Here is a 12,763-nt window from a genome sequence, read left to right as displayed (position 1 = left end):
GAATCATTAAGAAGGTAACGTGTAATAGGTGCAGGGAGATATTACGAGGGTAACGTTATATTAGGTGCAACGGTGTTTCATGAACCTCAAGGCCGCATATTTCCTAGTGGCAAGGTTTTCGGTCTTATGGAAAATAATGGCGAGTTTTCCGGCTTTATGGTCGTTGCGTGTTTCGAACGTAACAACGATATTACATCTTTCAATGGTTCATTTGAAACGCCAGTTCTTCTAATCCAATTATCCGACACGAAATTTGTAAATTATTTTCCGATCTGTTCAATCACGCACGAATATCTTTTTCCTCGTATAACCGTGTACTATCGAAAAAATCGGTTACTCTTCGTTAATGTAACGTGCAGCGTACCGAGCACCGTGTATCGAAATATCGATTAGAGCTTTCATTTGAAAAAGTTGCACTTCACGGTAAAGCCTCGAGATACGTTCAATTACGAGTGATTTCAACGTAGTTGAAAACTAGGCGAAGAGAATTCTAAAAAATTACAGAAGTTTAATATGGAAAATAGATTTTAGATAATCAAAGTTTTATAGCGCGCATTGCGCGAATTATTCGCGTACAATCGGCAATCAACTTCCAGCTTTCCTTCGTCAGCGAAACACAGTTAAGCAAAGATCAACGAATAAATTAAAAATTCTTCTAAGACAATACGCGTAAAACAGGTTGGTTTTACGAGCTCGAGGCTGCAACTATCGCCATTACGCTGCAACGCCTTCTTCTCGCTGGTTCGTTATCTCCGTTGTAATAGCTGTATTTCGACGAGTCTCGTTGAAACGAAAGCAACGAGAAGCGAGACGCTGCGACGCGTCGCGCGGCCAACGCGCGCAAACGAAACAAATCCGCATAAATAGCGTGCTCGTTTTTTACTTAATTACTGTCGGGTCGCATTTAAACGAGTGGAAAAAAGAAAGGAACGTGGCGCCGAGCGGGAAAGCGAGAGACCGGGGACAATCGCGAAACGACGGATTTCCTCTGTCCCTTGCGAGTTTTTTCTCCCTTCTCCCTCTTCTCTACTTGTTTCTCCCTTTCCCTTTTCGCTTTTCTTCTCTCTTTTTTCTCCTTTCTTTTCGGTTTCGTTCAAAGCCAGAGTAATTTGCTCGAAATTACACGACCGACAAGTACAATTCATTCAGCGTTGGCCGACGTGCGAGATGCATTTGTAATTCGAATGTGCATAGTTTCTGTCGCCCGCTCATGGCCGTTGTTCCCGTTTTCCGCGGTCGCGGGCTCCGCGTTCTTTCTTTTGTTCCAACGTGCGATGAGAGTTTCGGAATTTGTGCTCTCTAGAACGGAGGAAACGCTGATACGTGCCTCCGCGCGATGAACGCGATGTGTCGACAACGCTTTGTAACAGTCAGTTTGCGCGGTTGGCTACTGTAACCGCTAGTTGCAGCCGCTTTCAAGATGGAATAAACCGAGTACTTTTTTGATAGACTGATTTTCAAAGCTAAAAAGAGAGAGAGGTGATCGTTACGTATGAAAGGAATGTTTTATCCTACGCAATCTATTCTATTTAGCGTTTTTTTTTTTTTTTAGGGGGATACCCTCGTTTAAGATTATTAAAACTCGTCGACAGGTATTCCTTATATTCGAAAATGTACAGTGGTAGTAGGAAGGTGTAGTCTGCATATTCTTTTAGTAGGAATACATCATACGTTTTGGAATATTATGGGACATTTAGAAATATTTATACGCTTGAGAGAGGTTTGCGATGTTAATTTTGCTTTATCACACGATGGATATATCTATTGATAGATTGCGTACGATGCTATCGATTGTTATTATAGCTGTGTCAATCCTTCATGCTACGGTATCGTGTTAAATAGTTGCAAGTATTTTTGATGATAAAACAGATTACAAAGTCTGGTTGAAACTCTATTCGACGAAGACGAACAACGAAATGAGTTAAAGGTCAATCTTACCGAAACTCTGTCAATAGTTTCAGAGACACGTTTACTACATTGTGAAACTCCCAACGATGGTAATTTATATACTCCTACGGAAATTAATTAGAAATTCAATATTAATAGCGCAACTATCGATCAAAATTTTTTATCTACTCGTGTCTTTCAACAAATTATTCACGATGATTCGACTGGAAAGAAAACGCAGCTACGTCAGCCGAACAGCTCTTCGTTCGTTTTTGAAAACCAGAAAAATATAAAGTGGCTCTCGATATCTTCTTCCTTCGAAGGTTATTTTACCTTCGAGGAAATTACTTCTCAGACTTTTTACTTATCTCCACCAAATGGTAGAACGTCTCGCGATATCTCCAACGACCGTATTGCACGAAAAGATGATAACAAGGAACAAGTTGCCGAGGGCGTTGCAATAATGTTAATTCGACGAGAAATTATCGAGGAAAGGCCGATATCGGATCCCGCGAGATACCCGGCTCAATTTGTATAGGGGAAGAAAGGAATCCCATTGAAAAATTTGCTCCCGAAGCTCGACAGACATTTGCAATTTCGTACAGGTTCCTCGTCTCCTTCGACGCAACCAGCTAACCTACTTTTCGGCGATGCTCGCTCTCTTCTTTACAGTCTTTCTCATCGAATTTACCAAATGAAATAAAGTCCAACCCCATTGTCGATGACAGTTTTCTTTTGCCACACGACGTATTCTTCTTCGCTTCGCTCCCATGGCCTTCCGCCATTTCGTTATTTTCACCTTTACGACGCGGGTTCGTTGGAAAACTCGTCGATTAAACGGCAAGGTTTCTCTTCTTCCACTCTAGTTCGCTCTCGCGAGATTCTCCTTTTGTTTCTCACGATGCCATCGTATACGATCGGTCGTTGAATTACGAGTTTTAATGCAACTTATAACGTTATTTCGAATTTTACGACGGAGCAAAGTCGGACAAAAATAAGAAACATAAGAGAAGGAAAGAGAGAGGAGTGGCGAACGATCTTATGTCGCATTCTCTTTAAGTTTCCTTTTTTTTTTTTTTTTTTTTTTGGTAACAGCGCTTCTTCGTTTCGTGATAAATACGCAGTCGTTTTGTAACTTGCGGATGGAAAGTATAAATTAATTGTATTTATCAATTATCGTCAATTATTCGGGTAAATGTCGTGATAAAAATATCGATATTTCTAATTTTTTGCCTCATTTACTTTGTCCTCGATAGGCGAACTCTTTTCACGTAACGCGTTCATCTCCTTCCATGTTTAATAAATTAAATAGGAAATAAATCGTACGGCAATTTTAAATAATTTTAGTCGTCCGATTGACTGATTGATTATGTTTGATCAGAAAAATAATACGTTGAGAATATTTCTGAGCGATTACGGTGCGTCCTATAATATCGACAAATAAATTTAATCGGAAGCTCAATTTCAGATTTTATTCGCATAGTCACACGCAGTCAGGCTTGAAAATACGTACATTTTTTAATATAAAGCGAAGAATGCTATTTATTATAGCATTTATATATACTAATTAATTAACTCCAGGCATATTGAGTTTCATATCGTTTCGTAGCCCTGATTCACATGATTACGGAAATTTGATATTACGAGAATGAAACGTACATGATAGAAACGCTTCGTTGGAAAATGAGTATGCCGATATGTTTTGCAGGCGTAGACATTAAAAACGTAATATCATGGAAATGAAATGTGCAACTTGATGAAAAAAGCGCTTCGTTGAAGAATGAGAATATTTTTTGCAGCGTTTGCGCGTCTATGATTACAATCACTACGTCTCCTTTAAATAATTCACGGTGGCTGAAAAATTTGATTTAAAAATACATACTACGTTGCACCTTATCGATGCGTGTCGACTGATTGCTGTATCGCTGGTGTGAATGTGAATCTACAAATTGCGAAATAAAATCCCGCCCACGTCACAGACGTTGATGACGCGTTTCCAGGGGCTGATAGATACTCGATCGTCACGCGGAAAATGTAAATTTTCGTAACATTCTACCCGGCGAATTTCATACCAAGCGTCAGCCTTTCGACGGCTGCGACGTGAAAGGCTAACGTTTGCAATTTGTATTCATTATATACGCGTTATTACTTTTCCATCGTTCAATAAATGAAAACAAAGAGTACGCCATAAATGTACGATACACTCGCAGTCGATAACCAGAGATATTCGTTTTGAAGCAGATAATTGAAGCAGACAATTGATAAACCGGTCAATCAAACTACATGCGAAGCTATTTCACGAACGAATTTAATAGTATTTTCTATTATTTTCATTTCGTTGTTATTTCTAAAACGAGTTTCCACAAATTTTATTTCACAGGGAATGTCTCTGTCGAAACGATACGTACAACGATTAAGTACCCTGAATTTAGAACATTTATAAATTAAATATACGAAAAGGCGTAATGTCATACGGTTCAAATGAATGTTTCACTTCTTCGTAGAACAATTGCAAATCAAGCACGAATAATTAGTTCGAATTTTTCGGACAATTACGTACCTGGCTGTTTTCCTCTCCTTTTCCTTTCTTCTACGCGCACCATGTTCAACATGTGTGCAGAGATTTTGCACACATTCAAACCGTGCTATTTAGTTGTAATCTGCCACGATTGGATTCAATCTGCTTACCGGCCGTTTGATATCGAGGAGGTCATTGCTGTAATTGATCTCGAAACGCAATCGCATTGTTAATTATCGAGATAATTAATGGAACACGGTCGGCGAGCGAGTCGGAGGTCGGATAACCTGAGAATATCTTGGTACGCGTTCGCGCAGGAAAACACGGAGATTATTCGTCCAGATTATTATTATTATTCGGTCCTTTTTGCATCTTCTCTTCACGATCGAATACAGGATATCTTGAGACGTTTGAACATCGTCGTTCCAGAGCGACAGTAACGCAACTGCGAAAAGGTAATTTTCCAGCAGACAAAGGAAACGAACTTCATCTAAGAAAACTCGTAATTAAACGACGAAAGAAACGTTTCATAATATTAGGATAAACGACATTGATTGCACTTTTAAGTTACTTTTAAGTGTATCTGCGACTACAAATTGCTAGGAAGTGCGACAGCCAAAAACGAATATTTCAATAGCCACGTTGTCGTTATCTAGTGGTCAGGAACGTTCGGAAAATTATGAAACTTTTATGGTGGAAAGATCGATATGCCTGAGACCAGCGAACACATTTATCTAAAAATTTGCGAATTTCCAGTTATAATAGTTACAGTTGTGTAGATATTATTGCGATATGTGCTGCGATACATCGTTTCCGAACCATCTTATCAATTATGCTTTCGACAACGCGATTCGACCGTACCACTTAGGAGAAGTAATATGCCAGTCGTTGTTTTTTTTTTTTAGCAATTTTTCTTTTTTTATTCAGCGAAGCAAAGTGATCGGGTTAAAAGGGTCGATAAATAGCTTTCAAGTGTAATCCTTTAATTAATATCGATCGGTTTCCACAGGGAAGTATGTTTATAATTGTAGCAATTTTTATTCTTTTATGAGATACATAAATATTTATGTCTCTTATTTACGCAGAGTTTTATGTAGGTTTCCAAAAGCTTTTCGTCGAGAAACTCTTATCGATGGAACAAGTTGTACGTAGTAATTAGTTTTAGCAAGTCGTTCCGCCTTTTAATCCAAATACGAATTTTTATTTCTACAGCGCTTTTCAGTAATTTTCTCTCTATTCAGACTTTAAATTGATAAAATTTATGAACTACAGTTTGTTATTTATTTATAACTCCGGATCCTAGAGAAGCAAAGAAGATAATAAGTGTAATAATAACGTTACGTGTAGAGATATCGTTAAACAAACTGCTTCCAATCGTAAAACGAAATTATTTTGTATAATCGTTCTTCTAGAAAGATAATAAATATATCTAGGTCAAGATTGCTGGTTGAAGTATGAGCAATGAATTATTTATAGCGTTTTGTCTACCACTATCTTCAATGTAAAATCTTTCTACTCTCTTCCAATGAATTTTTCTGGTAACAAAGGTTGTTTCGTGATTGCCTAAGCGTGCAATTTTCTTCCGCTATTGTTTCATCGTATTTTTTATAATTCGTATTTTTTGTTCACTTTTAGTGAACACGTGCACTGGATTTTCCATTGTAGCTGTTAAACAGACATGCTACATTATTTTACACGTTGTATATGTTATTTAAAAATTGTTAAAATGTAGATATTTTCGATGAAATTCCTTCAACGGCGTATGCACCAGGAAACCTGAGATCAGCGTGTAATTATAAACTCATTATCTTTTTCGCAATGCCTGCAAATATTCTTTGTAACTTTTTGCTGTCTCATTTGGCTCATTATCCTAAAGGTATATCGGTGAAATTTTGACGAACTAACTGTTTCTCCGGCAATTTCGATCAATTATCAAGCACTGTACGAAAGCAGTGTTTTAATAATCGAGCGCGTACTTCTTCCAGTGAATTTTCCATCCACCTATGGTACTAACGTAATTATTTAATCAAAACTTTCTACAATTTGCCCAAACATCGCTCTAAAGGTATTGCTGTCTACTAAACGGTAATAGCTACCAATACTTTTTAATAATGCTAAGATAACGAAATTACTGTTCGAATAGTCCAGCAAATTCCTCTAGTCGATAAGCGAAAATTTCTGTTTATCGAATCGAAAGTATTTAATTATTCCGGCTACGTTCTATCCTTACAGATCTCATATTGTTTTAAGCCTGCAAGTAATTATAGGGATGGATCTCAGGGAATGAAACGAAATATGATCCGCGGCATTATTAAAAGCTGAGGTTACCAGCAGATGGAATATGGAAATATCCTGGAATACGAAATATAAGGGAAATAATGCGGTTTTACGATTTTCGAATAATCAGGCTCTTAAGCGACTTTCGCGTTAATTAAAGCGAACGAAATTTCGTTTGTAGCTCGATAAATTTTCGAGAACTCCTCGGATTAACGATGCTAATTGGTTTATAACTTACAAACAGACGAAATATTGACTAACTTGACGAGGAGAGATGAAATATTGAAGGCGCAGTCCTATTTTATCCTTCGCGTATGCATGCATAATGCTGTTTAAAGGAATCTATGTATAGAACGTTCGTACTACTTTGCGAGACAAAATGTAATTATGAGATGAATGTTGAGTAAAATGGTATTTAAATATGGAGAGAGAGAACGAGAGAGAAAAGTAGAAGTATTCTCTTGTTACATGTAGGATTACTTTCTGTTTTAGTAAATAATTTAATGAAGACAAACATCGTTCGATAAAATTAAATGGAAATGATTGAATTAATGAAATACAACACTCGAGAAGTCAACTTATTTATGTACCTTCAATATTGATATAATGTAAAATATATTTCATACGATAAATAATGGGGCATGGTTATTTGTGTATATCAGTATACATTGATGTACATTAATATAACAAACGATATTGGAAATACTGCGGTATAGATACAGGCCACGTGTTAAAACGCAAACGAAATCCTATTAAACGTGTACTTATGTAAACATAGATTGTACTAGGTTTTAAGCGCCGTTACAATAAATACTACACCTGCATAAATACATATATACACATACAATGATATCTAATAATACAGTAAATGAAATTTTGTATTATATTCATTTGATGAATAACAGCAACACTTTATGATAGATTACTAGCGAATATTTTGGGAAATAATAGAGAATAATTTTGTTACAACCTTCCAGGCGGTATAATTATCAAATTGACATCATTAAAATATAACAAACTGAGAAGAAGTATCGAAATATTAATTATTATTGATTACATAGCATGGTTCGTCATTACGAAACATTTAAATACCATAAACTTCATTCAGACGTAATTTTCCTTATTTAACTGCATACATAGAACGTGTAGAAACACTCACGTCTAATTAAAATTATTTAATTATTATCCCGAAGAATTATACCTTTTCTCGTATTGTTCAAATTAATATAAATGCAATTAATCGAGTTATAATTAATTTAATAGGTAAATATCCACAATTAAATTCATAGATAAATAAATCTCTGGTAAATTCATATAAAGTTAATGTTAGTTCTTTTCTAAGGAGGAGTGTAGTTTAAAGGAAATAAAGATAGCTTTGGAGCAATTTGAAAATTAACCTTTCTCCTTATTTCATTAATCTCTCTCTCTATATATATTTAATTAATATTTCCCTTTTTAACACTGAGATTTTGAAATTAGTTAAAAATTAACGCCTCTGCAACTTATCAATTTCATTAATTTTCGTTTCAATAAGTTTTTATGTTTAATTAATATTTCTCTTTCGACAAATTCTGTTTCTCGTGGGATAGTCTCGTTTGAAGAACGCTTCGTTGAATGGAGGGTCATTGAGATAACCAAAATAGGCGAGAACTATTAAAAGCCACCCTCGAAACGCTAGAATACTCGAGGATTATACAACCCTAAAGTGGTCCGGCAAAAGTCGCCTCTTTAGCATTTACATTATCCCTCTTTTTCTTTATTTTTTTCGTCTGGCACAATTAAATGGGCACAAGGGAATCGTTCCTTTCATTCGTCCCTTGCCAGAGCGATGGAGTTTTTTTTTTATCGTCGTTTTTAGCGAACCTTTCGTCTCGTTCAAAGAGTTCTAATTAAAAATTGTGTATCGGATAGAACACAGAAGATGTAAATTGCAATCACGAAACGTGGGTTGATTATTTATTTTCAAGGAATGATCAGCATAAAAATATTCGTATCGGTTTATAAATATCATTCTGCGAAATAAAATTTGTATCAAACGTAGAAGGGATGTCATTCAGAGATACATCATATGTCAGTAACACGAGCATCAAATTTCTACAGACGTACAATATTTTTCTCGATGGTAATTAAAATTTTTCAATTTTCATCTTCATCGTCAAACACGATCGATTGTGATCTTCTTACAAAGAAATTGACATTCCCATTGCGTAATAAATATCTCGACAACAACTTTAGGAGTTCTCGAACAGACAGTTTGACATCTTTGTTTTTCTATAAATCAATCGCCGTAATCCCGATCAATGATACAAATCGAAACTGCTGTCGTAATATTTCAATGTCGCAATTATACGAAGGAGAGGCTCGCGCAAAAGTGGAACGTTCCAAATGATGGGACGACGTTGCGCATAAAAGTAAGGGAGTCGATGGAACGTGAAATGGAGTTGAGACAGTTAAGCCTGCCGATAAATTTTGCATCGCGTAAAAAGGAGGCAAGGGAGAGCGAGCGGCGGTCGGATAACTTTTAGGTTAATTAGACGTTTATTCTCGCGGTGATCGTTCGTGCAAGACACCGAGCCGTTCCCTTTGTTCGACGAAGTTGCGAATATTCGAAGGACGATACGAGGGCGATAAAGGAGCCTCCGCGAATCCCAGGACGGCCCTTCTTTCAGCATTTCCACTTTACTTTCCTTCGAGCCTTCTCTATCTTTTCGTAATCCGGCTTGTTTGCGCTGTTTGAGAAATCGCTCGTCGTCGACTTCGTTCGCAAACTTCCAGGCGTTGAATAAATTTCTCAGGATCGGTTCGACGATCGTTTCGAGGTTATGCGTCGTTGCTCGAAGAGCAATTCCAAGTAAGGATAAGAATGTATATATATAGACGAAGAATTTCCGATAGTTAACATTCTATAATTAAAACTTTGATTTCTTACGCGGGTACAAGATCGTATTTGATCGAAGTTTCTTGCTTCCATCTGAAATCTAAGAATGTTCGCATTATTAATCATCTAGCGGTGATACGAATGGCTGAGGTGCAGATGGGATTTTCATTGCTTAATTTCTCCGGACCTTGCGATTTCTACACCTGAAAATGCTTACATCTACAAGATTACGATTGTCCAAATGCTGTTTGCTTCGCTCAATTTAGCTCTGAATACGACGAGGGTAAAGTGAGCTCATGAAATGATGCTTTCAGTGTCAGTTTATCGCGTGGCTCCTATGTTTTACATACGTTTGAGATAAGATCTCGAGTCATCTGCCAATGATAGGTAATCCACTCGAAAATTTAGGACTCGGAATTATATACTTCTCTAAGGGCTGGATAATTCCTTTATCTGTTTTTCGAAAGATCATAGTCTCGTGGGTAGAACACTACGATAACTTTCTTGAATATTTGCTTAGTACAAAACCGTGTACCTTCAAACAAATTCTCTTTGTTTCGTAACTTTCCGACAAATGTTTAGTTTTATCGCAAAAAGGTTTAAACATTTGACCGAGGTACCACCCGTATAGTAAATTAGGAACTGTAACGAGTACCTCAGAATTTTTTTAGAATTTTTTAAAACCGAAAACAATAAGAGATCAGGCCAGGAACTGAAAGACTCGTAATGCCGACCGCGCTAGTGAAAATGAAAAATCATATTGCCGACGTTGAAACGACTTTGTTTCATTTTTGAAAGGAGATAGTTTTTGACAATTATAGAATGGAGAAAAGAAAACTAATCGTTTTATACTCACATTCTGTAACTTGAAAAATATTTCTACAGCGTAAGATTCTTCCTGAAACTGGTTAATTTAAGCTGATTAATTTAATTTGGAGTTTATTGATGAGTACTAGTTTGATGGATACTATATGTTTAGGGAAATACTCATCAGATATTACAATATGATTGACATTCCATCAGATTCAATAGGCTGGCTACGTGCTATCTATAATTAATAGCTATTTAATCGTATTCGGTATTATACTGGTTTGGGTCTGATGGTGTATCTGATAGCTTCGTTACAATATCCCCGAAGGAGAGAAAGAGAAAGATTCAGGGATATTAATATACTATATATATATAGTATATCTGAGTCTCTCCAATTGTTGAGTTTAACGATTTTTTGATTAGCACAAATTTGAGATAAAAAAGAAATATTAAGTACTAGTAATAGTAATAATTAATAAAGTCTACGTTTTTCGATAGAGTCGAGTAAATTACTAAATTTTAATTAATCCGAAGCAAGTTTAATCTCTGAAAACAGTCTTGATTAATCGTCAATCTGAGCTTCCTAGGTATTAATTTAAAACTTGAAATTTCTTGATTTTTCACTCGTAGTTTCGTAACTCAAATATTTATCAAACTCAAAAAATTTATCTGTAATATTTCAATCTTATAAACTGCGATTAATTCGATTTTACTCAACTTTTTGACCAAAAATTGACAACTACTGACTGACGTTACTTTCTCGTTTTTTAGAAATCGTTACGAATAAAACAAAGATTGCTTTTGTGATTTTCTGACATTCCAAAAATGTCACCTTGTTGTTTGTATGAAGTGAAAGTAACGATAAAATAATTGAGAAATGTAGAGAGATCGGAGAACGTTCTGTTAATGCGGGTGTTGAATGACACAACTACAAATCTAGGTTCATTCAAGCATAACCTTGATGGATTGTTAACCAGTCAACTATGAACAATTTCACGCGACAAGCCTATAATACTATTTCTAGTACGATTGTCATCGGAACAAATATCACCACTCACGATATTAAACCTAATCTAATTCGCTAATCACTTCTAACAAAATGTAATTTCCTAAAAACAGCACATAAACGTTACGCACGCTACCTAATCCTGGGAATGTATTCTTCGGATGCATTCATTTGACAACATAAAAACGTTCCAGATGTTTCCTTACATGATTCTATTACTAATTTTCGCGAGGGGCAATTAGCTTAATTAAACGACAGATTGCATATGAATCTAAAAATTGAATTACGAAGGAGGTTGTAAAACGTAAAAAACCTTTTTCAAAGTCTTAAACTGAAAATCTTAATCTCCAACTGGACCAAACGTAATTATAAACCTTTTCTACTAACCTATTTAAGATACTAAAATTGTTAAATTAATGTTTCTTTATTACGGCGAGGAAATGCACGTTAATGAAGATTAAGGCATGATAACATTGACAAGAAATGAAATAACGAAATCACTCTTGGATAATTAATTTTCATATCGTTATAAAATCTCCTAGTTTCAGAAGATGTTATAAAATTATTACACCGCTGACTAGGATCTTGCAGCGACCGATCGACAGAGAAACGACTGTACGTTCGTCCGAACAACCGACTCAACCGAACGCAATCAGTCGAATAAATTTGAAGTACAGAAAGAAATATGCGCTGGCAACTAAGTCATTGCGGGTCCGCGCAAGCTGGCAACTAAGTCATTATCTGCAACACTGCTACACTAATAACGTTACTACAAATTTTTCACTCATACTAAACGCAATTTTGTCTTGATTCGTCTATTTTTAATAACAAACTTCTCAAAGTTTTTTTAACGAGAATTATCCTTTACACCTGAACTGGTCGTTTTGTTTTTCGTCATCGCCATTGGAGGGTCATCAGAATGAGCGATCTGAAAATCCCCGGGATACTAATTTTCCTCTAAATTAAAGTACGCTTTCCTGTTCTGGACAGATTTATAAGATGCGCAACCATTTTTCATCGTGAAGGTAGCTTCGTCAGCGTCTCCTACTTACTTTTCCCCTTTCGGCCAACTTTTTAACAAGTATACTAGAGGACCATGCCAGCGGCGGTAATTACGAGCCTAACTCTTCGTCAGTTTAAAGATTTACACGAACGCTGGTTACGATTCGACCGCATTTTCAGCTACGCCCTTTTGCGCCCTCGAGTATCCCGGACCGCGGCAATAATGAGTTTAAGCTTCTATTGGCTCGAGAGCTTAGCTAACCGAGACTCGTTAAATAATCCGCAGATAATGGCATTAAGGGGTAGGCTTTTTTTCGAGACGAAACGAGAGACTTTTCTACCTTCCTTCGGTGCAAAGGAGAAGGTGAACTTACAAATAAATTAA

At 36.3% G+C, this 12,763-nt stretch overlaps 2 protein-coding genes across 3 annotated transcripts in view; one reads left to right on the top strand and one right to left on the bottom strand.

The window, feature by feature from the left end:
* Window positions 1-12,763, bottom strand: part of LOC139987918 (cytochrome c oxidase assembly factor 3, mitochondrial-like) — a 159,075-nt gene that overhangs the window by 68,549 nt on the left and 77,763 nt on the right. The gene's annotated exons all lie outside the window — the stretch shown is intronic.
* Fife (regulating synaptic membrane exocytosis protein fife) overlaps window positions 1-12,763 on the top strand; it is a 150,813-nt gene that overhangs the window by 62,590 nt on the left and 75,460 nt on the right. The window lies entirely within an intron of this gene.

This window comes from Bombus fervidus, chromosome 6, assembly GCF_041682495.2.
Source record: "Bombus fervidus isolate BK054 chromosome 6, iyBomFerv1, whole genome shotgun sequence".
Taxonomy (NCBI): Eukaryota; Metazoa; Arthropoda; class Insecta; order Hymenoptera; family Apidae; genus Bombus; species Bombus fervidus.
This window is presented reverse-complemented; position numbering and strand designations above follow the sequence as displayed.